We start from the raw sequence: 25848 nt of genomic DNA on the forward strand, positions 1-25848 counted from the left end.
TTGGGGCTTTGCCTCATCTCATACAGTCAGTTTATTGGTTCCTTCTGTCCCCCCAAATAAACAACAGATTGCAGCTGTGGGGCAAGGGGGAAAGCCTGTTGGCTGTTTCTCTCTGGGAAGCAATCTGAGAGTCCACTCAGTGGCAGAGCAGCAACTCTAATCAAGCCTGAAATAAAAGCCAGCACCTGGCCAGGAGAAGTTAATGCCTTTCACCTTTGCACTTATGCATCCTGGCTAGAGCTAGGTCCCACCTTGACCACTAATAGTAGACATCAGAATACCTTCATGAAGGCGACCTCTGTTTGGAAAGATTTAGGGCTGAACAGCAGAGAAATGGGACAGACAATAGCAGGGATGCAGGAAAGCTTGGAGGTCACAGACTGGAGTAGAAGAAGGTGCTGTACCACTGACTAGGGTTACCCCAGGACACAAATAACAGGACAAGCACCCAGCAGAGTTGAAGGGACAACTGTGCAGTGGTTGCAGTGTAAAGAACTGTGGCAGAAGCAGTAAGCCTAGTCTGAGTGGAGGATGAATAGAAAGGTCTGGGTATGGGCACACAAAGAACAGCAGAAGAAGAGCTAGAAGAACAACAGACGTTGATGGTACCAAAATGAGGGAGTCACCACGATCATGGCACATCTACAGGTAGTTTTTCAAGAAACCCAGAAAAAAACACTGGAAAAATAAGGACAAACTAAAACAAGGGATATGACTTTTTTTGTTTTGATCAGCTCTGGTGTTCTAGCCCTGAAAGATGTCACTGCAGAGGCAGAAATACCACTAGCCTTTCTCTGTCACACAGCCTGAGATGTTCCTTCTCTCCTTCTTCTTCCCCAATCTTCCCCCATAAAAAGGAGGTTCACAGCAGTGTTGTGAGTTTCCTGGAGAAAACAGAGTTATGAGAGCAGCAGGGATGTTTGCCTGTAACCTTGATGACCTATGGAGCCGGGGTGGGGAGGGTGAAGCTCATCTGCTGACCAGCTCAGCATGGGGAGAGTGGAATAGAGCTCCTCATGAAGCAAGGACTGGACACTGTTGGAGGAGAAACAGAAGGGCTGAGTGAGTGGCTTTTTAAAAAGTGGGATGGAAGAAGCACTTGATGAGTAGTAAGAAATGGAAAAACTAGGCTAGTTTTGTAGTACCTTGCCTCGGGATTTCTAAGGGTAATGTGCAGTTTCTGAATGATAAAATACCAGCAACATGGGTGATACCAACCTTAAGAGGTGCTGTGATGAAATCTTTGAGCTAGAAAGGGAAAACAAATCTGTGACATCTTCTGTAATGTCACACCTGTGAGCCAGGAGCGCTTCGGGCAGAAATGCCACCATCCTCCCTTGCTCCTGCTGCTTCAAAATTGCCCATTGTGGGGTATCTTACCCTTTACCCTGAGGTGTCCCTTTGTGTCCATTGCAACAAACAGGGCCCTGGAGCCAGATGGTCTCATTAGCAATCCCGAAGTTGGCAAGACATGAGCACAGCACTTGGCACTTTATTACCTTCTCCTTTACATTGTGTATAACTGATGGTTGTGCTGCTAAAGAAGGACAAATATGATAAACAACCATGGAAAAGAAATCTATGGAGATGGATATTCTACCATAAACCATATGTCTCTGTCCAGGGCTACCACGCAGTCATTACTGAAAATGGCAGGGTAATAAAAGCAAGATTTCCTACATTTTCAGTAAAGTTTTCTGATCAACTGAAATATCAAGTGTTGAGTAACTGGCCAGAATTTCACCCTGGAGGCCAGACAAAACCTCCTCACGTCACACCTTGTGGGGCCTTTCGCTAAGGGGAGGGAAGCACTGCTGTTGGCCAGCACTTGCCTGGCACCAGACCCTCCTCCTCCTGCTGGTGGTGAATCTGCACCTCCAAGAGAAGCCAGTTTTCACTGCAGTCCTGGTGATCACAGAGACAAATGTATTGGCCCTTGGCATTAGCTGTGCAAGGACAGACTTGCTCAGAGGAAGAACACATGCACAGCCTGAGGAAAATCCAGACTACTAGTGACAGCAAAGAGTTAAATCCCCAATTTACCAGGATGTCACCCCTGATGACAGTCAACCCAGAAAATTCCTTTCTTGATCACTGATGAGGATGTCCAATAGGGAACAGCTTCTGGACACCCTCCTACCAAACTCCACTCATGGCGAGGCATATCAGCTCAGGTATTCCTTTGCAGATCTTCCTCTAATCCCCACAGAATCACCTGCCTTTGCTCTCTTAATCCAGCTAATTATTCACCTCAATTAACAGCCATACTAGGAGGATTTACCAGAGGCATTTCTGCTCTAATAATGCCCTGACCATCATCTTTCACCCTGAAGTCATCTGTAACACCTGTCATTGTCAAGCTTTCAGTCTATGTTGGCTCTCTGAATTCCTTGATTTATATCTTCTGCAGCAAATACTCAGAGAGTGAAAGCTAAAAGTGCTTAGCAAAGCAAGGACTGAGATCAATGAAATCACGTGGTTAGTACTCCCAGGTGAGCAGCGAGACATGAGTAAACACAATATGCTCAAAGTTAGTAGCAGTTCTGTCCCTTGACCTGCATCCAGGGAGACACGGTGAATGGGCAGTTAATTAACTGTTGCCCCCAAACATGAATGCTTTCTTCAATTAAAAATAAATTATTTTGAATCTTAAAAATCAGAAATGCAAGGTTATAGTGTCTTATTGCCCCATCACACAGAACACTGTGGGTAAGGAATCCATACAAATGGAAATAGTCAAAGAGTCATTTCCTCCTCTGCCCAAGTAGATGGAATAAAGAGTCTTTCCTCCCTTGAAGTCCTGGCTCTTGGGCATTGGCAAGCTGGGAAGAGTACCTTGTTACCAGCACCTGTGGGTGTAATAGGGGTTTTCAGCTGGATTTCTGCCCCACTGAGTTTGTAGGCATGAAGCATTACAGGAGAGAAGAGCATCTGTAATCCCTCCTTCCAAGTCTTATCATCTTCTCCTAGCTGCTTAGAGGAGCTGAAGGATTTGTTCCCCTACCTGTCTTCCCTGAGCTATTTTTCATAGTGGACTGAGAAGGGCTTAAATGTTACAGATGGCTGAAAATCTTGTGGCATCAGCACAAAAAGGTTGTTTCTGTTCATGCTAATAGCCTGAAATGAACAGCAGCAGCAGCAGCAAACCATTGTAAGCCTTGCTCTGGTCCCTTTAGTGTCAATCAACTGAAAAAAATGAACCAACATACCTGATGTCAAATACTGTCCAAGGCTTTTCTGGCCCAAATTTCCCACTAAGACTGCTCTGGCTCCCTCAGTGGTAGCTGAGCAAGTGGAAAGCAAGAAGGCTGCTGCCAACATTGTTAATGTGTTTTTTTAGCAAAGCTGGACCTAAGTGGCTGTATAGGATACTTGTGTGTTATAGGCAACTTTCAAAGCCTCTTGCTGTGTTTGAGACCAGTTGGCTACCAGGTCCCGTTAACTCAGCTCTCTCCGATAGCTGGGACCCCACAGGCCAGGGTCATGTAGCCTTTTCTTTGCTGCATGGTTTTGGAGCAGCATTAAATGTGAAAAGCACCTGACTGCCTTAACTGTTTTCTATCTGTTAACTAAAGCAGCAGATGAATGTGCAGCATCTTATACACATGAGCTTTCGGTTGGAGGACCTCTCAATCTGGCCTTGTACAAGTCCTTCCACATACCTGGTCCCTTCATGACCTGCCTCCTTTTCTTCTTCCTTTTATTAGAATGTAGCTGACTCTGGTAGGATAAGAAACGAGCACAACAAGCTGATTGTTTTCATTCTCACATCAAGTAACAGCAGTAAATGCAGATGTTTGGTGCAAGAGCTCCTGTGACTGAGATCCATCACTGGAGCCCTGGAGCCCTCTGCTCTCTGTCTTCCTCTGTGCAAGACAGGTATTTGCCAGCAGACATTCGCATGCACATTTGTGTGTGTCGTCTCCACAGCCTTCTCTGTAACAGTGTGTAAGGAGGTGTTCAGCCTGTGTTTGAATTGTTCATCTCACAACAGAAAGAGTGATCCTTTTAAAAAAATATAGTGAGCCAGTATATTAATACTTCAAGAGATGTGTTTATTGGAGACAGATTCCAGGGTGCTCCTGAGAAGATGAACTTGGCTAGTATTAAGTGACAGAGCCTAAAATTCAGTTTCCATGTTTTTCTGCAGATATGTTTTTAACACCAACCGTGATTATGCCTTACATTGGCGTCCTAGGAAAGCAGATGGGTTTTGCTGGCATTGGGTTTCCTGGGTTTTTGGCTGTTGGAGTCTACTGCATCCCATTGTGAGGGGAATATATTTTCCAGTGCCGTAATGGGATTCTATCTATTTCCAAATATAACGGTTCCCTCCTAATTCTCAAGCATCAGCCACTGCCAGGCATGGCTCAGCCTGACACCATTTTACTACAATGCACATGTGAAAATAGCCTGATTTCTGCATTGAGTTTCCAAGCCAGGAATTAATTGAGCCAAGAACAAATAAATAATTCCTTGTTTATTCCTCAGTTAAGCTTTGCTTCTGTTGTCAGTCCATAACAGGTCAGGGAGGAGAATTTCTCTGTACCTCAAAGAAAATACTACTCACTATTACAGAAAATGAATAAATGGCAGGACTCCAGAGCAGGAAAAGGGCTTGTCCTACTCTTTGTAATTTGCACTAGCATTTAGTAATTTCTGCCTCTTAACTACAAGTGGTTGGACTATCACTACTACTTTTTAAAACAGTGGAAATCTTCAAGCCAGAAATCACAGAAAGGATGAGATGCAGGACTTCCCTGGAGTTTCCTCTCACCTCAAGACACCACAGTGGTTACCCCATGGGGAAGCTGTAGAGGTCAGGCTTGGCTTTAGGGGCAAATCCAGGGATAAATGCCTGGAAGCACTGAGCTTGTGAGCTGAACCTATACATTTCCATGCAGAAGTGCCAGGGAGTTGAACGTTCAACAGAACGTCATTGCCCCATTAAAATGATGGGATCTGAACCACAGTCTCCTCCTGAGGCTCTCCTTCTTGTATCACCCTGGTAGGAGGCAACAGGAGTTGGTACCCACAGCCCAATATGCTCTCTTCCTTCATAGGTACTTCTGAAAAGCTTTTTATCTTGTGAATCAGGTTCTGATCACTGGGAAGTTTACTCTTGGCTTTACATCTCAGGTGAGAGCAAGGACATTTTCTAGCAATGTGAGCAGTGCTTCTACACAGTGAGCCCTGGAAGGAGAGGTTTCCTCGGGGCTCAGCCTCCTCTGTTGCAGGCTGCTTCTCTCTGGCAGCTGAGGAGGCTGTCCATGGCTTCTGCACAGCAGGACAGAAGACAGGCAGCTCGGGAGCCTGGCGTGTGTCCCACCAACAGAGACACGTGCACTGCTAGCACTCTCCTCTGGCTGGGCAGTAGCCTGTGGTTGTGTGCTTGAGCTCACTACAGTACAGGGGCACTGCAAAGGTACTTCCTTGGCTAAGGTTGCCTTCAGGAGCAGGCTAAGTTGGAAGGGGCCCTGTGGGGACACACAACAGTCCTGCAAGGGAGGTGCCCAGGCCATCTGTCCCTGTTCAGGGCTGCTCAGGACGCTCCTCTGCTTGGTGAGACAAGGGGCTGCATCAGGATTCTGCTCCATGCCTCTTCCAGCCCTCCCTGCCCATGCCATGTGGCTACTGTTACCACAGTGCTTTTACCTAAATATTTTACGTTTCTGTTCTGCTTTTAGTTTTAACAGTTTGATGAGCAATGGGCCCCTTCCAGTGTGGTGGTAAGCACTGAAATAATTCACAATTGGTAGAGCCCAGGTGTCTTTATGTAACACGTAATTTTCCCCCAGTCTTGAGACAAATAACTCGTGGAGAAGAACAAAGTGGCTGTTTAGCGGTGTCCACTAAAATTCTGCAAGAGTATAGGGCAAAAAGCAAAGTGAAAATCTGCACTAATCTGAAGTGTTAGGGAGACTTAAAGAACAGGACTGCAATTAACCAGGCAGGAATGTGGCCAGGAAACCCTGTTTAGTGCCCCACTCTCTTTGGGAAAGGACTGAATTTTGTCTGTGCAGCAAATAATGGATTTACCAGAATATTAACAATATCCCCAGTCCTATATGACAGTGCATCCTTGGTACAAATAGAAAGGTATTGCCACCCACGGTCTATTGCCCTTGCTGCTTAAAGACCCCAAGCACTTTGCATTTTGCCAGCCACTTGGAATATATATACTAGCTATAAAATGATACTTAGAGAGTTCCTGCACTTTGTACAAATGGCTATTTATGACCTGCCATCAATGTTGTTCTACAGAGAGGCATGGGGAGGGGGGATTGATGGAGCACTGAGCCTAATCCATCAGTCACTTTGCTACAAACTCTGAACAGATTTTAATTGTGAGGCCAGATTTACTCCAGCCATCTGTATAGCAAACATGTCTCCCCACTGAAACAGAGAAATACTTTATCCTGAATGCTCTTTTGCAATGTATATATTGTCTCAATGTCAATAAAATATTTGTCACAGCAAAAATGTAAGCCTGTCCGCTGCATAACAGAGAGCCCCAATGGAAGGCAACACTCCCAGATTTAATGCTGACTAAACTTCTCAGTTTCACAGGAAATTAATGGGGCTGGGGAAAAGCCTTGCAATTAGAGGAGCAGGGCTACAAATTCTTGCCTTGCTGTTGGCTTTCTTTATTGGAACGATCTCAGTTCCCTGAGCAGCGCTGGGCTGATGGCTGGAATTGTTGGGAGCTTTTATTTCTCCTCAGAGCAAGAAAAATAAAGCCACTGGCATGACAAGCTAGTCTACGCCTTCAGCCCCTGTTCTGCCAGGGAACCCCAGGTGGTTCCCCACTGAGAGCAGTGGATTTACTCACCTCAACCCCTTTAAACCATGGCATCACTGCTGAGACTGCCAACATGGGAGCCAATTAGGTAGTGCTACAAAGATGTTGACGCTGTGGTCTGAGATCTATCAGCTCATCTCAAATATCCCTGAACTGCCATGAAGTGGTAGCAGCTTTTAATCACTGCTGAACTTGACTCAGTTCAGACCATTTCCTTGAGCTGTCTAGTCCTTTTGTCTGCTCCTGAACTTCCATGACGATTAAAACTCTGTTTACTGCCAGAAGACACCTTTTTCTTTAAATTTTATTCTTTTCTTCATCACTAGCTGTAACAGAATTGCTCCTAAAGATCCTTAGGTTAAGGATGTAACACATAACGTGCCCCTCTCTTGTGGTAGACCCAAGCTTGCCACCTCAGATCTCCAGGCAGCCCAGCACAGTCACCATGCTCGAGACCTGGTATCCAGCCCTGCCACAGCTCAGCTCTACTGAGCGCTTGGAGAGGCACTGAATTACACCGTCCTGTCTGTATTACCACAGGCAAACCCTCTCTGCCCCTCACAGATCTGTTTTAAACCAGGTAGAACAGTTTTTCTTTGCAGTTCCCAATGCACCGGCTAATGGTATGTAGCACAGACTAGAAGTGCCTTGTACAGCCTGAAAGCTTGTTTATTCAAGAGAGGTTGGTCTCCAGGACTCTTGGGAGCACTGTGCAGGTGAGAAATGTTTTTTCTGCGATCAGTTGACCAGTGCATGCACCTTTATTATCTGTGAAGGTGCAAATCCTACCAGTCCCGTCACATTCGCATTGGTATTTTTCTCCTGTGCCACTGTGGGTACCACTCATTCATCTGTTGTGAGTTTTGGTTATTCACACAGCTGATAGCACAGGACTTCAGGCTAATTAACCTGAATGGATGCTGGCGTGCTAAGCATTGCATACTCTGATTTATAGAAGATACCTTAAATGTTTATCCTTGTAAGGCTTTTCAGAATCCAATTTGCTTTTCACTTTCTGCTGTTTGCTTGTTCCTTGGCATTTCTCTCTGATGGACAATGAAAACAGATGCCTGGGTTTCACTTCAGTTTCTAGTCAGATTTACTCTGAATTTTGTGCATTAACAGAGTAGCATTTGTGTTGCAAGCCCCCGAAGGGGATTTTCCCTTGTTTTTAAGTTTCTTTCATGGGAATTTTTTTTTTTTAAATGAATTGCTGTGAAATATTTTTATTGGTCTGTGGTATTTTTAGGCAGGCTTATTTCCTGCAAAAGCTGTACTGGGGGTTAAGCCCTAGCCTTGGCGCTTCCCTTAAAATGGTGGCCCCTGGCCAATAGTTATATGAATCTAAAACATTCATCACAGGCTTCCTGTGAGCACGTAGGGAAGAACAGATATTGACAGTTCTCTTATCTCTATTTCTGGCCAGCTTTGCTTGGTATCAGAGCAGCTAGTTCTCAAATCACCAGATGAACCCAGGCTTCTGCGCCGTGTGATTCAGAGAGGTCTGCCAAAAGAAGAAAATAGTAGGTCAGTGTCGGTTCTTCTGCATTAACCTGGTGATACTCATTGCACAGGCAAGAGCACCGTCTCCTGGGTGATATTGAACAACCCAGGAACGACTCCAAACTCCTCAGGCTTTGCTCGTGCTAGGCTGGAAGCAAATTTTGCCCTTCTCCCGTTAGTGGTGAAGTGAGACAAGGAGTATATGGACAGGAAGATGAGAAGGGATCCCAGTGAGGCAGGCAATAGTTTGGCGGTTAAATTTACCATCAAAAACACTCTAATATATTCTAGAGGCATTTTAAGTGCACTGCATTAAACACAACTGGTAATACAAAAACAGAGCAGAAATATGCCTTTGATTTCCTTGCCTGTGTTTTATTGCTCTAGTGTGTGCTCTGTAAACCACGTGAGCATTTGCATCCAGGATAAGGCATTAAGTGACAGTGCAATTCAGTGGGCAATGTTCCTGCCTCTAGGCAGGAGGGTCAGATGTTCATATTTTCCTTCAAGCTCCTACCTGCTGGTAGGACAGCAGCACAGGGCTGGAGGGATAAGTTGCTTTTTGGACCAAGCATTAAACACAGAAATGTTGTGAGATGCAACAGGGTGAAAACGGGGACACACGTCATTCATTGCAGGAACGTTACAGCAGAGTATGTACATCTGACACATAACAAAACTTATTAAAATGACAGTACAAAGTCAAGCACTGAAAAATTAGGAAAAGGCAAGAATCTTCAGGCAACCATTAGTTTGCTCCCTTATGCATTAACTATGTGGCTAAACAGTGTTTTCCCTTCAGGGCCCTGTTTTATTCACTGCACAAGGTAGGCAGCTGACTTAATAAATAGCATTTCAGCATTTCCTTTCTCCTTGGTGTTCGCTCTGTTGCCTGCTCAGTCGGGTTCCTCATCTGCTGTGCCCCTCTCCCTTTTCTGGTCCCTGCACTCCCAGCCATACTCCCTTCCCTTGCTGGTGCCCCATGCCAGATCCTCTCCTCAAACTCAACACCCAGTCTTGCCGCCCCTTCCCATCAGTGCCTCCGAGTCACTCTGTCCTACTAGTCCCAGCTTCCTTATGTCCTCCTCAGCCCATACCCAGGGGTTGCTGGCGTCCCTGCAAGGTGCCGCCCTTACCTCCCCAACCACCCAGCCTCAGCCACTGAGGACTGGCCTCCCACAAGACCCTCACCCACCAGCCCCAGTCAGCCCCAGGGGAAGAGATGGATGGACGGACCAAGGAGTCAGCACTGCCTCCAGGGGCTGCGAGGCTTGGGCTGTGACACGGAGAGATGCCCCGCAGAGGGTTTGCAAGCCAGCATGGGCCCAGGGCTCTGCAGTACAGGCAGATCCCCAGCTCTCACCAACCTCCAAAGGCTTAAAACACCCAGGGGATTTGGCAGCTGATGTCCCTCCTGCAGGCTGTGAGCCCAGACCCCATCTGATCAAATGCAGAGGTGTCCTGAGCTAATCATCTGATAAGCCTTTTGTAGTCAAGGCAGAGAAAACACAGCAGTCCTGTGGCATGGTTCATCTGAAGAAGACACTTAATATAGGTCAGCTGAATTGTTCCCTGTGAGTGCCACTGACTGTAAACAGGAATAGAGCATACAAAGCTATGCAAAATGAATGCCACACTGATGGCCAGGATGGAGAGATGACACCATCACCTAGACATAAGCTCCATCTCCACAATTCCAGTCCCAGCCTGACTCCCTGATCCCACTTCCCTCACCTAGACCATTTTCCAGGCCCAGTCTCTTTGCTCGTCATGTCTCAGTCCTTCGCCCTTCTCCAGATCCCAGCCCAGTTTCCCTCTCTCTCTTGCTCTTACCAGCTGCCAGGTGAAGCCACTCACCAGGCTCCTGTGCAAATCTGCTCCCCCCGCAGCCCCTGAAAGGTGGCTCCACATGGCTACCGCCCTTGTACAGCAAATTCTGCATAGCCTGGGGCATCAAACATGCCCAGGACCCAATGACTCTTGGGGTAATATTGCTTCTACAGTCCAAGTAATTTCCAGTAGACATGTGCAAACTGCAGTTCTGGGAGGCCAGATTTGGGGCAGGTTCATGAAGAGACAAAGGGCACATTCCCAGCTCAGAGACTACCCAAGTGCTCAATTACAACTCAATTTCAACTGTTTCCACAGCATGCTCGTTACAGAAAATTTTAAGAAAAAGGTCACCTTTATTTTTTAACATGGGAAAAGGTTTGCTTTTTTCCTGGCTTCATTCTTGAAAACTGCTACATCATTTTAGATTAATCACTCACAAATACATATACCCTAAAAAGGAAGACCAAGCAACCATGAAAAACCTCCACCCAAAAAAGGTCTTGCGTAACTTAAAATAAGAACTTATGATGGGAAAATGCTGGACAATCTTAATTATATGTGAGGCTAACAACCTGCACATAAAGATGAGGCACTGTCAGGAATAGATGTGTCAAAAGAAAAGATGCTAGAATATATGCATTACATTCAAGAGTTGCAAATCACCAGTCCGATGACTCAAACTAAAAAATTCTGAAGATATGTAAGAAAGAAATTTTGAAGGGAAATACACAATCTCTCAATAAAATTAGTTAGCTGGAAGATAGCAAACATTAAATCTACTATTTTCAGAAACACTAGGGTTTACTCACCCCAGGAAATACAAATCAATACATCTTACTCTGATAAACAAGTTTTGTAATGAAAATTTAAAACATAATTACAGAGCCACTGATTGAGATACATTAAGGTCTAACAAGTAAATTTTCAGCACAGGAAAATCATGTTTCATTGGTCTATTGGACTTTGGATAAAAAGGCAATGGAGAACGGGTTGCTACAGGCTATTGGATTCCTACAGAACTTTTGACAGTCTTTCTTAAGACAGTGTTGCATAAATTAAGTAGCCAGGAGCAAAGCAACATCATAAACTAGAGCAAGGATGCAAAGCAAAAGAAAATCAAGAGGAACAAATGGCCAATTTTCATTATGGTGAAACACCATTAGTGAGGTACAGTAAGGTTTTGTACTGGGAGATCATGTTATTTAACATCATCACTGGTGATCTTGATGTGGGAGCAAGCAGAATAGGAGCCAAATGAGCTGACGAGGTCCCTTTATTTAGCCAAGGCTGTGTAAGACTGTGGGGGCTGATGCACGTGCCTGGGCTACTTAAACCTCCAGTGGGGCTACCACCACCAGCAGGCCAGAACTCAGGGCTATGAGCCTTGCTTAGAGCTGAATTTGCCTACACTGCTTTCACAAGCCTGCAGTTGCTCTGTTGCAAGTGTCCAACTTTAATTCAGAGTACAGCTGGTCTTCAAACAAATGCTTCCTTCAAAATTAACTGATAATATTTATGAAGCACAACCTTCCCTCCCGGGAAGCTGTCAAGCACAACCCATGCTGCACTTGCTCTGGACCATGAGGATCAACACTTGTACCGACTGGCTGCTTTACCTGGAAACCTTTGCTTCAAACTCTGTAAAACTTCGACCACATTTTCAAATAGTATAACATCATGTATATTTATAGCATTATAAAGACTGAAATAGTCTTTTTACTGCAACCAATCCACTCTAATCAAGGGTCAAGCCAACCCAAATCCCTTGTCCTGACATATTTGGATAGGAGACTCCTTAAAGCCCCTTCAGGGGCAGCCAAGCTGAAGCCAGGAGGGTGGCTGCTTTAATGTCTCACCTGTCTTTGCCTTTGAACTCTCTGCTTAAAGTTGCTGAGACCGCGGCACCTCTGATCCTAGCAGCTGGGCGTGCATCCATAGATCACAGCTCCCATTATCTTGGGCCTGACCCCACTTTTTGCTGTGGCACAAACAAATCTCCCAGATTGTGCACAGAGTGGGTAATAAACATGCCTCGTGCTCCCAGGTGTGCATCACTGCTGAACGTGGAGAGCCAGTGGTCTGGAGCCAAGGTCCGAGATATTGCGGAGGGGGTACCACAACTTGTCAAGAGCACTGACCACTGTCCTCTGCTAGTCTCTCATGTGGGCACAAGTGGGCAAGCCAGAACCTGGGCAGAATTGAGGAAGACTATAAAGCTCTGGGGGTACAAGTGAACGTTTGGTGGCCAGATTATTTTTCCTCCCATTTTACCAGTGAGAGGAAAGGGTGCAGCCAGAAAGAGATGTATAATGCACATCAACTCCTGGCTTCACAGCTGGTGCCGTCGTGAGGGGCTTGGCTTTTATGACCATGGGACATTCTTTGGCTATAACCTGTTAGAGAGGGACGGGATCCACCTGGCCAGAAGAGGCAAGGCAACCCTTGGCAGCAGGCTGGCCAGCTGGGTGAGGCGGGCTTCAAACCGCAGGGCCGTGATCTCATTGCAGTTACAGAGACACGGTGGGACAGCTCGCGTGACTGGAATGATGTCATGGATGGCTACACACTTTTTAGGAAAGACAGGCCAGCAAGGAGGGGTGATGGAGTTGCTCTTTATGTGAGGGAGCAGCTGGAACGTATTGAGCTCTCCCTTGGGATGGATGAAGAACAAGCTGAGAGCTTATGGGTAAAGATGAAGGGGAGGCCAACAAGGGGGACACTGCTGTGGGTGTTCACTACAGGCCACCTGATGAGGAAGAGGAAGTCAATGAGGCCTTCTACAGACAACTGGAGGCTGCCTCACGATCACAGGCCCTGGCTGTCATGGAGGACTTCAGCCTCCCCGGTATCTGCTGGAAAGGCAGCACAGCTGGGCTCACACCGGCCAGGAGGTTCCTGCAGAGCACTGATGAGAACTTTTTGACACAGGAGGTGGAGGAGCCATCGAGGCACAGTGTGCTCCTAGACCTTGCACTCACAAACAAAGGGCGGGCTGGGGATGTGAAGGCCGAGGGCAACCTTGGCTCAGTGACCACGAGATGGGAGAACTCAGGATCCTGCGTAGAGGAAGCGGGGCAGTAAGTAGGGTAGCAACCCTGGACTTCAGGGTGACAGAGCACTGGAACTGTGCCCAGAAGGCTGCCCGGGGAGGCTGTGGAGTCTCCTCTGGAGACATTCAAAACCCACCTGACAAGATTCTGTGCAACGTGCTCTAGGTGAACCTGCTTTAGCAGAGAGTTGGACCAGATGATCTCCAGAGGTCCCTTCCAACCCTGGCCATTCTGTGATTCCACAATTCTGTGATGGGGAGATAGTTTCCCATGGCCTCAGAAATGTTTCTCTGTTGGGATTTTTCTCTCTTCTCCGGTATGTAGGAATTACAACACCCAGGAGTTTTCTGAAGCTCTCCACCCACAGCAGCTCCCCATAGCACTGCAAGTGGGGCTGTAGGGAAGGAGTGGAGGAGGAATAAGAGGCAAAATAAACTCATCAGGAAGCAGAACCAGAAACGGGAAGCATTTCTAAGCCCTCACCTGCAACTGAATATTCAAAATGATCAGGCTGGTTTGGAGGCTGGAGTGCTGTGATAAAGTTTGAGAGAGCTCTGGAAAGAGCTGGACAGCCCCCAGCTTGGTGTCTCTGCAGTACGATGGCACTGTGCTCTATGGCTCTTCATCTCTGGGCAGTGCCAGCCACTGGCACACACAGTGCCCACGCTGTAGGATGCGGCTGTGTGTTTCAGAGGTGCTCCTTTCTCCTCTCTGTGTGGTCATTTCCTTCTTTGCTCACATTGTCCTAAGATGATCAAGTGGAGATCACGTGGATCTTGGTGATCTGTCTGCTCATTATCGTTAACTGCACAACACACTGTGAGGCTGCATTGACCTCCTTTCCCCCTTCTGCCTCTTCCTTGCTGTGTAAGCCACCAGGCTTTCCTCCTCTCTGTACAATCTGATGTTTGAGCTCAGATTCCCTTACGCGAATTCATATTTTCCATGTGTGACTTCCACAAGGGCCCTCCCTTTTAAGAAGTGAACATCAGATTAAGGTATCTTCCTATTCTCAGGCAGCAGAAAAAATAAATATTTACTGTTCCTCCAGCAATTTACAAAGGCAGGCAGATATCCCCCCACCAGCGAGGGCAGGCAGTAGCAAAACCCACACTTCAGGGTCCCTAAGGAAAAGCAGCTCCACAGAGTGGCTGGCTGAGCTGGGTTCCAGCGCCTCCTCTCTGACACCCCCCCCCCCTCCTCTCTGACACCCCACTCCCCCCACCCCCCCACCCCCCTGCCTTTCCCTTCTCATCCTTTTCTCCCAGCCTCCCACTGCAAAGCAGAAAGACAGCAAGTCTTCAAAGGTCAAACAATGATGCTGGCTTGCGGGTGGGAGATTTTGGGTGGAAGAGTTTGGTGTCTGACGTGAGATGTGGGGTCGTTATCCCTAGTGCCCCAGGCAGCATGACAGGCTGTTTCAAGGGTGACACCTTAGAAGTAAGATGGATATTCAGGGTCTGAGTTGGATGACAGCTGTCTAAGATTGAAAAGAAGTGTAAGAGGACAGTCATGTGGGCCTGGCAGCAGGGGACCAGCCCCCTGATGAACATCTTCACATGCAGGCTGGAAAGAAAGCCCTCCCCTCCTGTCTCCATATATGACTGCCTTGGAGACCAGGGAAAACATTTTCTGAAGCTCTTCTGGCAGAAGAGCATCCCTCACAGCAAGGAAAAAATGGTCAAAAGCAGGACAGCTCTGAGGCGTGGTACACTCAGGTCTCCCTGGAGTGATGTGCAGAAGGTACCAGCCTGAATGTGCACAGTTTAAAAAAATTCAGCTGCCTAAAAGAGAGGCAGCACAAAGAAAATAATGAAGCTTCTGTATTTGTGCCATGAGTTTTGCGCAAGAGAGTCTATATCTGGGATCACATGTGCCCGTGACTCAGTACCTGCTGTAAATAGTTGAGGTGCAGGGGAGGAGGAAGAGGCCATCTTTCCCCATGCACAACTGAAGATTTTGCTAGCTAGACCCCACTGTAATTTGCAGGCAAGGGGAGGTGGCTGGGACTGCTGCAGCTTTCCATGCCATCCCAGCATGGATGGATGTGGGTCATGCAGCTGGCAGAGCATGTCAAGATAGCTGCAGTCCCTGGAGAGCCAAAGCTAGGAAGAGCATCTGCTGTCTCCTGCGCTCAGACTCATGGTGGAATCAGGCCTGGCCATAGACACACACCAGGGTGTGTTTTGGTTCTGTGCATAAACCATCCCTGGTTTTGGTTCTGTGCATAAACCATCACTGTACATAACCCACACAGGGGTTAAATTAATGCACCTGGTGATATAAGCAGTTGAGACTGTTAGAAACTGAGGACAAGTCCCACCTTTTATTTTTCTACTTTGCACTGGAAAAAACAGGGACTAAGAATAATTTCTGGACCTGATTTTCTGACATAAGTTCATACGTTTGTGGGGAAAGCCAACAGCTAATGCTGTTTTTTAGGAGCTAATGCTCCTTTTTATAGGATATTGCAATAAGGCAAATGCTGGGGCCCCATGTGTGGTCAGGTGAAGATCACAAGCAGTGATTGACTTTGTGGTAGTGTCACATGCCCCAGTTAGCAACCTCAGGCTTCTTTGTAAAGCCAAGGTACAACTTTTCTTTTAGAGGTCAGGCTATCACCTCATCCTGCTCTAAGTAATACCCCAGGGGAACCAAAATAAAGTTCCAAGATAAGCTCTGTCAAGCTGTCTTGCCTTCAGCTAAGCTATCAGAGATGTTCAGCCCCACAGCATAGCCACATGCAACAGTTTTAGCTGGGCAAAATGTACTGAGTAGGAAGCTGGGAGAAGGTCTATCCTTTTTTATACCATTTTGTCAATGCTTTTCTCTATTAGACTTTTTCTTCAATAGCAATTGTTTCAATTTAGACCCTTAGGGATAGCCCACGCATAATTTTTCATACCAACTTAACTATATTAGCTTCAAAGCCAATGTAATTACAGTAGTATTCCCTCCTCTTCCACAGTCACACTTTAACTGGTATAAAGGGACTTATAATGGTACTGCTTACATGAAAATTAACTGCATTAATTCCTCCTTCTCTGCACACCTGTATTAAATCTGGAAAGCTGCAGCATCACCAGGGGATGGACTAGGGACAAAATACCGAAACCTTTCTGACAGAGTTAAACGGGTCCAAGTGTAGACAGGTAATGCTAACAAGGCACACCATCCTACACTCTGGTCTTACACTTGGGACAGGCTGAGAATCAGCATCTATATGTTTGAGGAAAAAGGACCTAGAAAAGTTGCATTTGGGAGCACACCAAAAGAAAGTGGGAGTTACAGCTTCTGGTCTCACACCAGCGTTAGGATCTTCACTCCTGATGGCAGAGCAATGTGGTGGTTTCAACTATTGCCTCTAACTATCTCCTCCTACACACAGCCCTGTCAAGTCTCACAACTCCTTGTCTGAGTGCTGAAGTTCACAGCCCCCCCCTCCACCCTCCCTGTCCTGCCTTTCCCTCACCCCAGACTTCAGCTCTCCTTCCAAAGGAACTAGCTGCACCCCGCATCAGGCGAGCACCTCTAAGTCACTGCAGTCCTCTTCCCTCCACAGATGCCAAACAAAGTGCAACACAATTTCACATTTGTCACTTTCCAGGCTCCTTCCCAGTCTCCCTGATTTGTGATTTCTATTTCAGGAGCTCTGCAAAGGAGCTCCACTGATTAATCCTCCCTCTACCAACTACTTTGAGTAGCTGTAATCCCAGGGCATGGGGGAGGGACCCTTAAACATCCCTGGTGGAAAGAGGCAGTATTAATTCTGGCATAGGAACAGCACTTAGCTTGCCTGCAGAATGACTTAATTTGTTTCTTAATGGACATGATGCTTTGCTGATAAAAGCCCTAAAGTGCCCTTAAAAAAAAATTAAGAAAGTGATTGTTCATTCTTTACCCATTGGAGATTTCATTTGTAATGTTTATACTCCCGCCTGGAAAGAAGAAAGGGTTATGCTCCGGATGGGGAGTTAACACATGTGCAGGCTCAAGTACTTTGTTAACTTTGACAGGGAAGGGAGAAGCCTGCCTATCATCGGAGGAATTGGGACAGCCGCTCCCTGTAGGAATTACTGCCCACCCAGACCTTCAGGGCATGTCTAGATGTCCAGGGAAATTTTTACCTAGGATCTTGTGTGTTATAGGAAGGAGAGATGGGAGATTAAACCCTGCATCTAAATTTCCCTAAACTGGATAGTAAGGACAGTCAGCTCCACCATGAGCCAGGTGAAAGCTGGCACCAAGCACCAGTGCCTGGGCAGAGAGTGTTATCAGCCACATGGCTCTTCCTTCTGATGCAGCCTTCAGGTGCTGCTATTTCCTTATAATTGCTGATATTTTGGGGAAATGGAGGATGAGGAGTGCTGGGTCCTAGAGATGGGAATAAGAAGGGGATTTTTAGATGGTATATGACATCAGAATATCAACCAAGTATTCAGAAACTGAAAATCAGATCACTGCTCAGCTTTGGATCTTGGCCCAGCATTTTATTTTGGCCATTTCTACAGGCTGAGTTTGTGCTGCTGACCACTGCCAGGAAGTCTAGCTCTGAGCTAGATGAAACATTTGTTTAATCTAACATGACAGTTCCTGTGCTCTGTAATGCACGATGGTTATTACATTTCTAGGGACCCCAGGCTTTCATCTTAGCCCAACATCCAGGTTTTGGTACCCAGCCTCAAGCACTGGGGCTCCTGCTTGCACTTCTTGCCACATTTGCCTGGAGTTGCTGAGGGAGTGCCAGCCCCAGCACTGCAATTTCTGCACACCTCCATGGCAGGCAAAGTCTTTCTGGCATCCCTTTGGTATGTGCTGTGTGCTGGGGACAGTGCTGCAGCAGTATTGCTCACGTTTCCTGGCAAGGTTAGTGGGTCACCCCCTCCTGTCTCCCCTGGTCTGGGATCCCTTGTTCAGTTATCCTCGGGCTGGACTTCTTGGGGATGCGTGGCTGACAGGACACCATCTTCTTTTATGCCTGGAAGCCTCATCTAATAGGATCAGGAAGGAGGGAAAGGGAACCTCTCCTCAGAGGTTCATCCCTCTCCCTAGGGCAGGGGCAGAAGACTGGGTCAGAAATGGAGGGCTTGGAGGTCAGTCCCCCCACAGCAGAGAACTACCTCCCTCCGCAGGAGATGAGGGTGGAGCAGCAGAGCTTCCAGGGGCCGGGACTAAAGTAGATGAGAAACCAATGTAAAGCATTTGAGCTCACAGAGAAAACTTGATGATCCAGGAGCATCAGCAGGATGAGGCAAGATCTTGCAGAGATCAGAGCTATAAAGTGCAATAAAGCAAAAGAACATGACTAGTTACTCAAAATAAAGCTTCTTGAGTCATATTGTATTAGCCCATTGACTTCAGCAGGAGGAAAATACCCTAGGTACAGAGCAACTAGGTACAGAAATCCTAAAAGAGGGGGAGAGTGAACAGGAGTCTCTGTCTTAGTGTCACCCTGTCATGAGCGCTCCACAGGGTTCAAACAGTGGGGGAAGCTGTGCATCCTGCCCCGGCAGGCAGAAAGGGCGCCCTTACGTCTGCAGAGCAGGAAGGACGAGCATGAGAGAGATGCAGGGTCTTGGTACCAGGCAAGGTGAGAATCCCTTGACATCGGGCAAATCCAGGTTGAAATCAGTGCAGGAAGCCCCGTCCTGTCTTGGGCTTCCCTTCCTCTTGCCTCGCAGGTCAATATGCTGCTACTTGCTCGTACAGGAGAAACCAAGGAAATCCCGTTCCTAAATGTGCTCTTCTCTGGCACTGAGCATCCAGCCCAAATCCTGATCTCATTTTTACAGGCATCAAGGCAGCATTAACATCATCTGAGCAGCTTCAGACTTAGAGCGGTGTCACCACAAGCAGAATCAGGCCTTCAGTTATCCCTGGCATGAGACTCTGTTTCCCTCCCCCTCTTCCTGCCTTTATTTTCTGCGGTCTATAAGATAATCTGCTAAAAATATTACAATGTGCTGTTTATTCTGGCTGCCTCTTCACCTCCTCCCCACCCCGCTCTGCGGGAATTTCACAAATCACTGCGGGTTACATTCACCTAATGTGGGGACATGCATCACCTCAATACCCTTTTCACAAACAGCCTTTCACCTCAAGGACAATAAGATGCTCCTGCTGGCTGGTCCACTTCTTGCCTTGCAGAGGATGAGTGAGGAAAACTCCAGACACAGCAGTATATTGATCTAAATTAAACACGCACACACAATCTAATTGAACTGACAGGAAACTGGTGTTTAAAGGCAGAAAATTAAAGCTGTTAATATAATAATGAACAGTTGTGCTTACTGTCTGTGCCTCTGACATTTCATATTGTCATCTCACCAGCTAATCACCGCCTCTCCCCCTTTTGTGGGAGTTAATATGTTTTCATCCATTCGCCCAACAAGGTAGCTCTCCAATTGTTTGACAGTTACTAATATATCCTACCTGCTAATGAGCTACCGAGCTGGAGCTGCACAGGTGATGGAATAATAACCACCCACCGCCCTGCAGTAACCCTGGTCAGGCCAGGCACGGCACACGTCATGCCCACTTGCTGCTCGCCTCGGCCCTTCAGATGAGGGCAGCCCCTGGGTAGCCCCACTTGCCCCCTCGGTGCTGAGGGGGGACAGACATCAGGAGCGATTCCATCCCAGCAGTGATGCTACACTGCTGCAGGAGGAGGGGAGAGCCACAGCTGCTGCCTTTGCCCAGGGAGGTTCCTCCCCAGCTCAGGGTTGGGATGTTGGACCCTGGCCATGGATGTGGACCCCAGCCCAAACTGCTGCACTGCCCATGGCTTTGCAGGGCACCCAGCAGGTCTGCCCATGCAGCTGTTCCCAGAACAAGCCCTGGAGGTGATGGAGCCACTGCGCTAGACACTGGTCCTGGCTTTTACAGGAATACAACTCCTCTAGCCTCCAGCCGAGAGCTGTAAAGGCTTCAGCCTGCAGCCAGCCAGCCTTCCGGGCTGGGCCATTTCAAGTGGTCTCTGCGATTTTGCTGGCCAGCTGCCACCTGCCTGCTTCATCCAGAATCAGGGGCATGAGCACTGGTGGCTCAATGGCTTATTTCGCCTGGGGAACTGCGCTCACTGGTAAGCAAATATCTCTGCTGTGCAGATGGGGAGACCGAGGAGAGGACAGGCTTGCTTGCAAGTCAGCAGCAAGACTGGGAAATGGACCCTTGCCCCCGCCCCCAGCGTTGCTGGTTTCCATCACCAACAGTAGAGGAGGGAAAAGGAGAATGAGGCTCATATGCCTTTCACGATGACCTGCAAGCTGATTTCCTCCACTGATTTTCCAATAAACTTGACACCATCGCTTGAGTGGATTCTTGACAGCCTCAGTGTAACAGAAAGGGCACTGCTCTCCCCTACGGTAGGCCCCACCAGGGCTGCACAGACTCAAAGCCTGTGAAATAAATGTTGCATTACCCAGGGCAAATCCTGCTTTGCACTGCCCAGCAGTCATGTCCTAGGTGATGCCTTGTTAATGGTAGAAGGATGAGCTCGGAGTTGCCGAAGTGATTGCACCTATGGCTATTCATCATCATGACTGGGTTCTACTTGCACAACCAGTGTGTGCAGAGTCCCCCGTCCAGCTGGGAAGGAAGAAATTCAGAGGAAGGTAGGAAGAAAAAGCTACCATTCTCTGGATCTGTCACCATGGGCTCTGGAGACTCTCACACTGCATGAATCATGAATCCGGGGGATGAGCGGGACCTTGAACTGGTGCTGTGGTCATGTCCTTACCGAAACTTCCAGAGGACAATGAAAAAAATTCTGCAGCATAAATTTATAAAAGCATGTGTCCCTTGGGGAAGCTCCCTGCACCACCCATCTCATAGAAACTGTCTTCTTACTATGAAGCATGAGGATTAATAGTTCATCTTACAAAATTAAGGGTATTTCCATAATCCATATTCATCCCTAATTTTTTATTTTGGTCCCATTCTGGTTTTTGGACACAATAATTTCTGACAGGCGAGGAGTTCCATGGACCTGGAGCTATGTATTACACAAAAATAATTTTCTGGCTTTTTATGTGCAGTTTTTCAATGTAATGACTCATCTGAGAAAGAAAATAATTAGGAGCATCCAGTATACCTTCTCTAACCCATCTATTGTTTTACCCCTGTCTGCCACATCCCTTGTTATGTATCTCCTCTGTTTGATAAAAAGATCCAGTATTTTTCACCGCTTTCCCAAATGTTTTCTGTCTGATTGCCAATTCCTTTTACTTCTCTGCCACCTTCCACCTTTTCTGGACAGATGTCCAGGGCTGCTTAAGTACTGTAGGTCAAAGCAAGCCATCTAGCAATATCATGGCATTGCCACATAGTTGATCTCCTATTACATTTCCAGCTGTTCTTTGCTTTGCTTCACCACCTTCCCACATGCTGGAAGGGTTTCTTGGAGCGCTCTGTACCCGAAAGCTCACTTTTTTCCTTCTCTTAAGTGAAGACACAGCAATGTCACTGAATGGTTTAAATTCTTGCTCCCTCCTCCTCCTCCCTGCTCCTTGCCCATGATGGCACCACTTCAGGAAACAGATTATTGGCTTTGTTCGGGTTAGCAGTTTCCCATCCTCTGCATCTCTGTCTCCCGTCCCATTCTCTATTGACTGTCTCTGTTTATGGGCTGCATGAATTGCCCTCCAGTCCCCGACTCAGCCCCCCACACACAGACCCACACCAGCCACTGCAAGCAGCGCTGGATGGAGGTGGATGGAGAGCTCTTCCCCTGCACTTTGCCCTAAACCCTCCACTGAGGAGTTACAGGAAATCAGTCTCCAAGACCAGACTTCCCACTATCAGAGATGTGAAGTACAAAACAAATCTTCATTCCCCCAAGAGGGGAGCAGTACTCCTAGGTGACATTCAGGTTCCTGCAGGGAACAGCAAGGCTGTCAGATAGCCTCCGCTGCTGTGCAGCTTTCCTGGGTTTGCTTCAGTGCTTGGGTTGATAAAATCCATAGGACAGTCAGCAAAGGTTGCGGAACAAGCAGGGACAGCAGAAATCCCATTTCAGAGGGAGAGAGAGGAGAGCGAGGCCAAGCGTTGGGGGTCTGTCCTGTGGAGCAGAGCCGGCCCCACAGCCTGGCACCACCATCCCGCACAGAATCAGTGCGCTAGTCCCTGGGGATCGCTGCCAGTGAGGGGGATGCGCGGTGGAGATGCCTCACTTCTGGGCAGCCGCGGCCGCTGGCACCACGTACCACATGGTAGTCAGCAGGGATGGGAGGTGGGGATGGGGGCGATCAGAAAAGCCAAGGTGCCATGAGTTGTAGCAGTGAGTCAGCTCTTTCCCTGGCCTGGTCTGTCCTTGCCCACATGGAACAGCTGATGGACACAGGGTATGAATGACAGCTACTGCACCTTGCCTTTCCCATCGGCACTGAGCCCAGTAACATCCCCCTACAGATGGATCCCATCCTCTGACAGGTAGGTAGCATCCAGGCTTGCCCTGCAATTTGCTACTCAGAGGTGTCTTTTGGAGCGCTTTGCTCCTTACCTGGCCGACAGCACAACCAAGAGGAATGGAGGGAAAGATATAATTTCCCATTGCCCAGACAATAAAAGTATCTTTCCTGGTTTTATAGACACCTGCTGACAGGCTTTAAAAATAGGGGACCCAATTTCCATTTTCATGGTGTTCCCTTATATAATATAAAGGAGCTTTAAATTGGAGTGATCTATATTCATCTCATGGTTTCTTTCCACTGCCAAAGTGCTGTAAAATCTGTTGTAGTGTAAATGAGAAGCAGGTCCGAAATGTTCCTCTATAGCACAGAACAGCCCTGGCCCCTTCACGGTTTTGAGCAAGGTACCTGGGAAGGGGGAGAGAAGGAGAAATGCCATGGTCAAGGAGGGAGGGAAGTAGGAGGGCAGGGAGGGAAATGTGACCTTGACAGGTGCATTTGAGAAATACCCCTCTACCAGCTCAGGGCTGGGGATAGCTCTCAGGGATGTGAATGCTCAAAGAGGTTGTGAGTGGGTGAATTAATGCAGGTTTAGGCTTGTGAGAAAAATAGGCACCATGCAGGTAACACCTTCAGTGACACTGTGTATATGTATATATCTCTATGTGTATAAACATCGATATGACTGTGTTCTGGCAAATCTTTTCAAATTTGTTTTGAGTACCACCAAGATCCAGTGGATTACTGATAATTTAGAGTTATCCTTCCTGTACAAGGTAACCAGTTTCATACGCAATGTAAGCAAATGTCAAGCAATTTCTTGGTTCACCAGTCTGTAGCTGCCAGTCATGCTAAGATTTATGTATTAACTGTGTTGGATCAAATGTCAGCTCAAATGTTGGATAATTTGGGGAGGGAGGCCAGTGTTTTTCCAACGGAAAAGAGAATGTGCTGTAAGATGAACAGGACTGTGAGCAATGGCATAGTTTTACTTTTTTAACCCCTGACAAATGCCACAGGCAGCAGGACTGATCACCTCCCCTGTTAAAACTGGGAAGATGACTGTGGTTTTGGTGGATACCCAGCTTACCTGGAGGTAGCCACCGCCACGAGCAGTGCTCTCCTCTGGCCTCCTAAGCTATACCTATGGGTGCAGAGCCATAGTTGCAGCTCCTGGGCAAGGAGGAGGAGGAGGATGTAGCACAGCTGTCTAGAGTCAGAGAACAGCAACTGCTCAGCACCAGGTTTCCCTAACAACTGTCAGCCCCCACAAAAGACATCTTTTTCTGTCAGGGTGCCTATGCAGCCTCTCCTCTTGCTGCTGACGGATAGGCCAGCACATCTAGGAGGCATTTTGGTTTTATGACCAAGATCCGCAAATGCTCCCAAGACACTATGCATTTATCCTCCAAAGAAATTGGTATGGATAGAGGAGGGTAGCAGTGTCCCATCCCTTAGACCCACACTGGGCTTCAGAGAAACTACCTAGCCTGAAGAAATTGTGCCGAATGAAACCCTGGGACCTGCACCAGGCCAGCGGCTGAGTGGTGACATGTCCCAAGGATCCCCACAGAGGTACTTTGAGGACTGAAGAAGGGTAACCTCTCTGACTCCTGTGCCTTTGCTCTGGCTGTGTACCTCCTGCCCATCTAATTCCCTGTGGGTCTCTGAAACTGCTGGGAAAACCAGTAGATGGGCAAAGGGGAATCAGCTTTCACCTGACAGCGTCTCATCTGGAGCATCATGAAAAAGTCAGGTATGAGTTTCTGGGATGTTGAAAGTCAAAAGAGGGAAGAAGGGACTTTCCCAATCCAGTAAGGGTGAGAGGACGTGAAGTTTGTAGAAGGCAGCTTCCAGCAAAAAAGGAGGCTTTGCCTGAGGTCTCTGGTTTATTACAGAGATGTGCAAAGCGCAAACACACTGGCCAATGCTTTGCACTAATGTCCTCTCACCACGGAGTTACTGTCACTGGGTGACAGAACATTTAGGGTGAAAGGCAGGACCATGTGAATGTCATCAATGGCATGGGTAACAGAGCAGGAGACCCCATTAACTCTCTCCTCTCACGGACATCCGCTTCTGACAGTTGGATTCAGGCTCCCCCTACACAGAAAGCAGCTTCCTGGTGTCCAACTGGTGGTCTTCTCGTTCTGCAAACATTCATTGCTCCTCACCATCACAAAATTCTCTTCAAACAGAGAGGTCAGAACAGTTCAACAGCTATTTGAGCACTGCACATTTTCCAGCCAGAAAATGTGAAACAGCTAAATGAAGTGAGTGGGTTTGAGTTGGTCCAGGATGCTGGTACTCTGTCCCAGGGAAAAAAGCTGTGGCATTTGCCAGGGATTAAAGATATCGCTAGCTGTACAGCTCCTTCAGGTCTTGCTGACTCTTTTGTTGGGCATGGATTCAAAGGGCAGAGAGCAGCTGTTTCCTGCAAACACAGACACACCAAAATACCAGTGTCATTTTCCGAAGCAGCTAGGTTTCCCATAGTGGGGTACTAACGCAGATTAGTGCTGCTTACTTTGTAGGTCAGGCCAGAAGCAGAGCCCTGAATGATGCCATGTGCTTGTCTTCTTTCTGTAACTTCCTCTTGCTCAGACTGGTCACATCTTCCTCTGGCCACCTCGGCCATCATATCCCGAGCAGAGAGATTGCTGTCACCATCTGAGGTAGACCTGACAAAAACCCAAACCCAAACCAAAAGAACCACAGCACTCGGTTCTTCTAGAGCACGACCTGCCCACAGCAAGCCAAAGGATGAGCAGGAGTCAAGAGTGACTCTTCTCAAGCTCCCAGGCAAGGACCTGCTCATGCCAAATTGTGTTTCCCAGGAGACTTCTCTGGTTGGGATCGTTCCTCCAAGGCTTGGTTTGATTTTGCTATTTCCTAGCTCATATTTGACTAGCTAAAAGTTTTATCAGCCAGGGCCATAAATTACCATGACAGCTTCCAGGGAAACTCAGCCCTTTCGTCTCCTGCTCATTTCCTCTCTGTCCCTCGCCATTGATCAAACCAAAGAGTTTTAGACTTTTCAAAAGCAGAAACAAAGAGAACTCCAACCCTGTCTAATTGAGACGTGGGTAAAGTTGAAAAGCAGCCGCCACGCATGTATTTGCTTCAATTAAATTGCCTCCTTGATATTTCTTATAATTCCTTTTTCTTGTTTCCTTTTTTTTTAATAGCAGCTTTATGATTAATGGCCACTGTGATGTGCTGACATTTCAGCTTTTCATGTATCCCACACCCC

This window comes from Falco cherrug, chromosome 13 (genome assembly GCF_023634085.1).
Source record: "Falco cherrug isolate bFalChe1 chromosome 13, bFalChe1.pri, whole genome shotgun sequence".
Lineage (NCBI taxonomy): Eukaryota > Metazoa > Chordata > Aves > Falconiformes > Falconidae > Falco > Falco cherrug.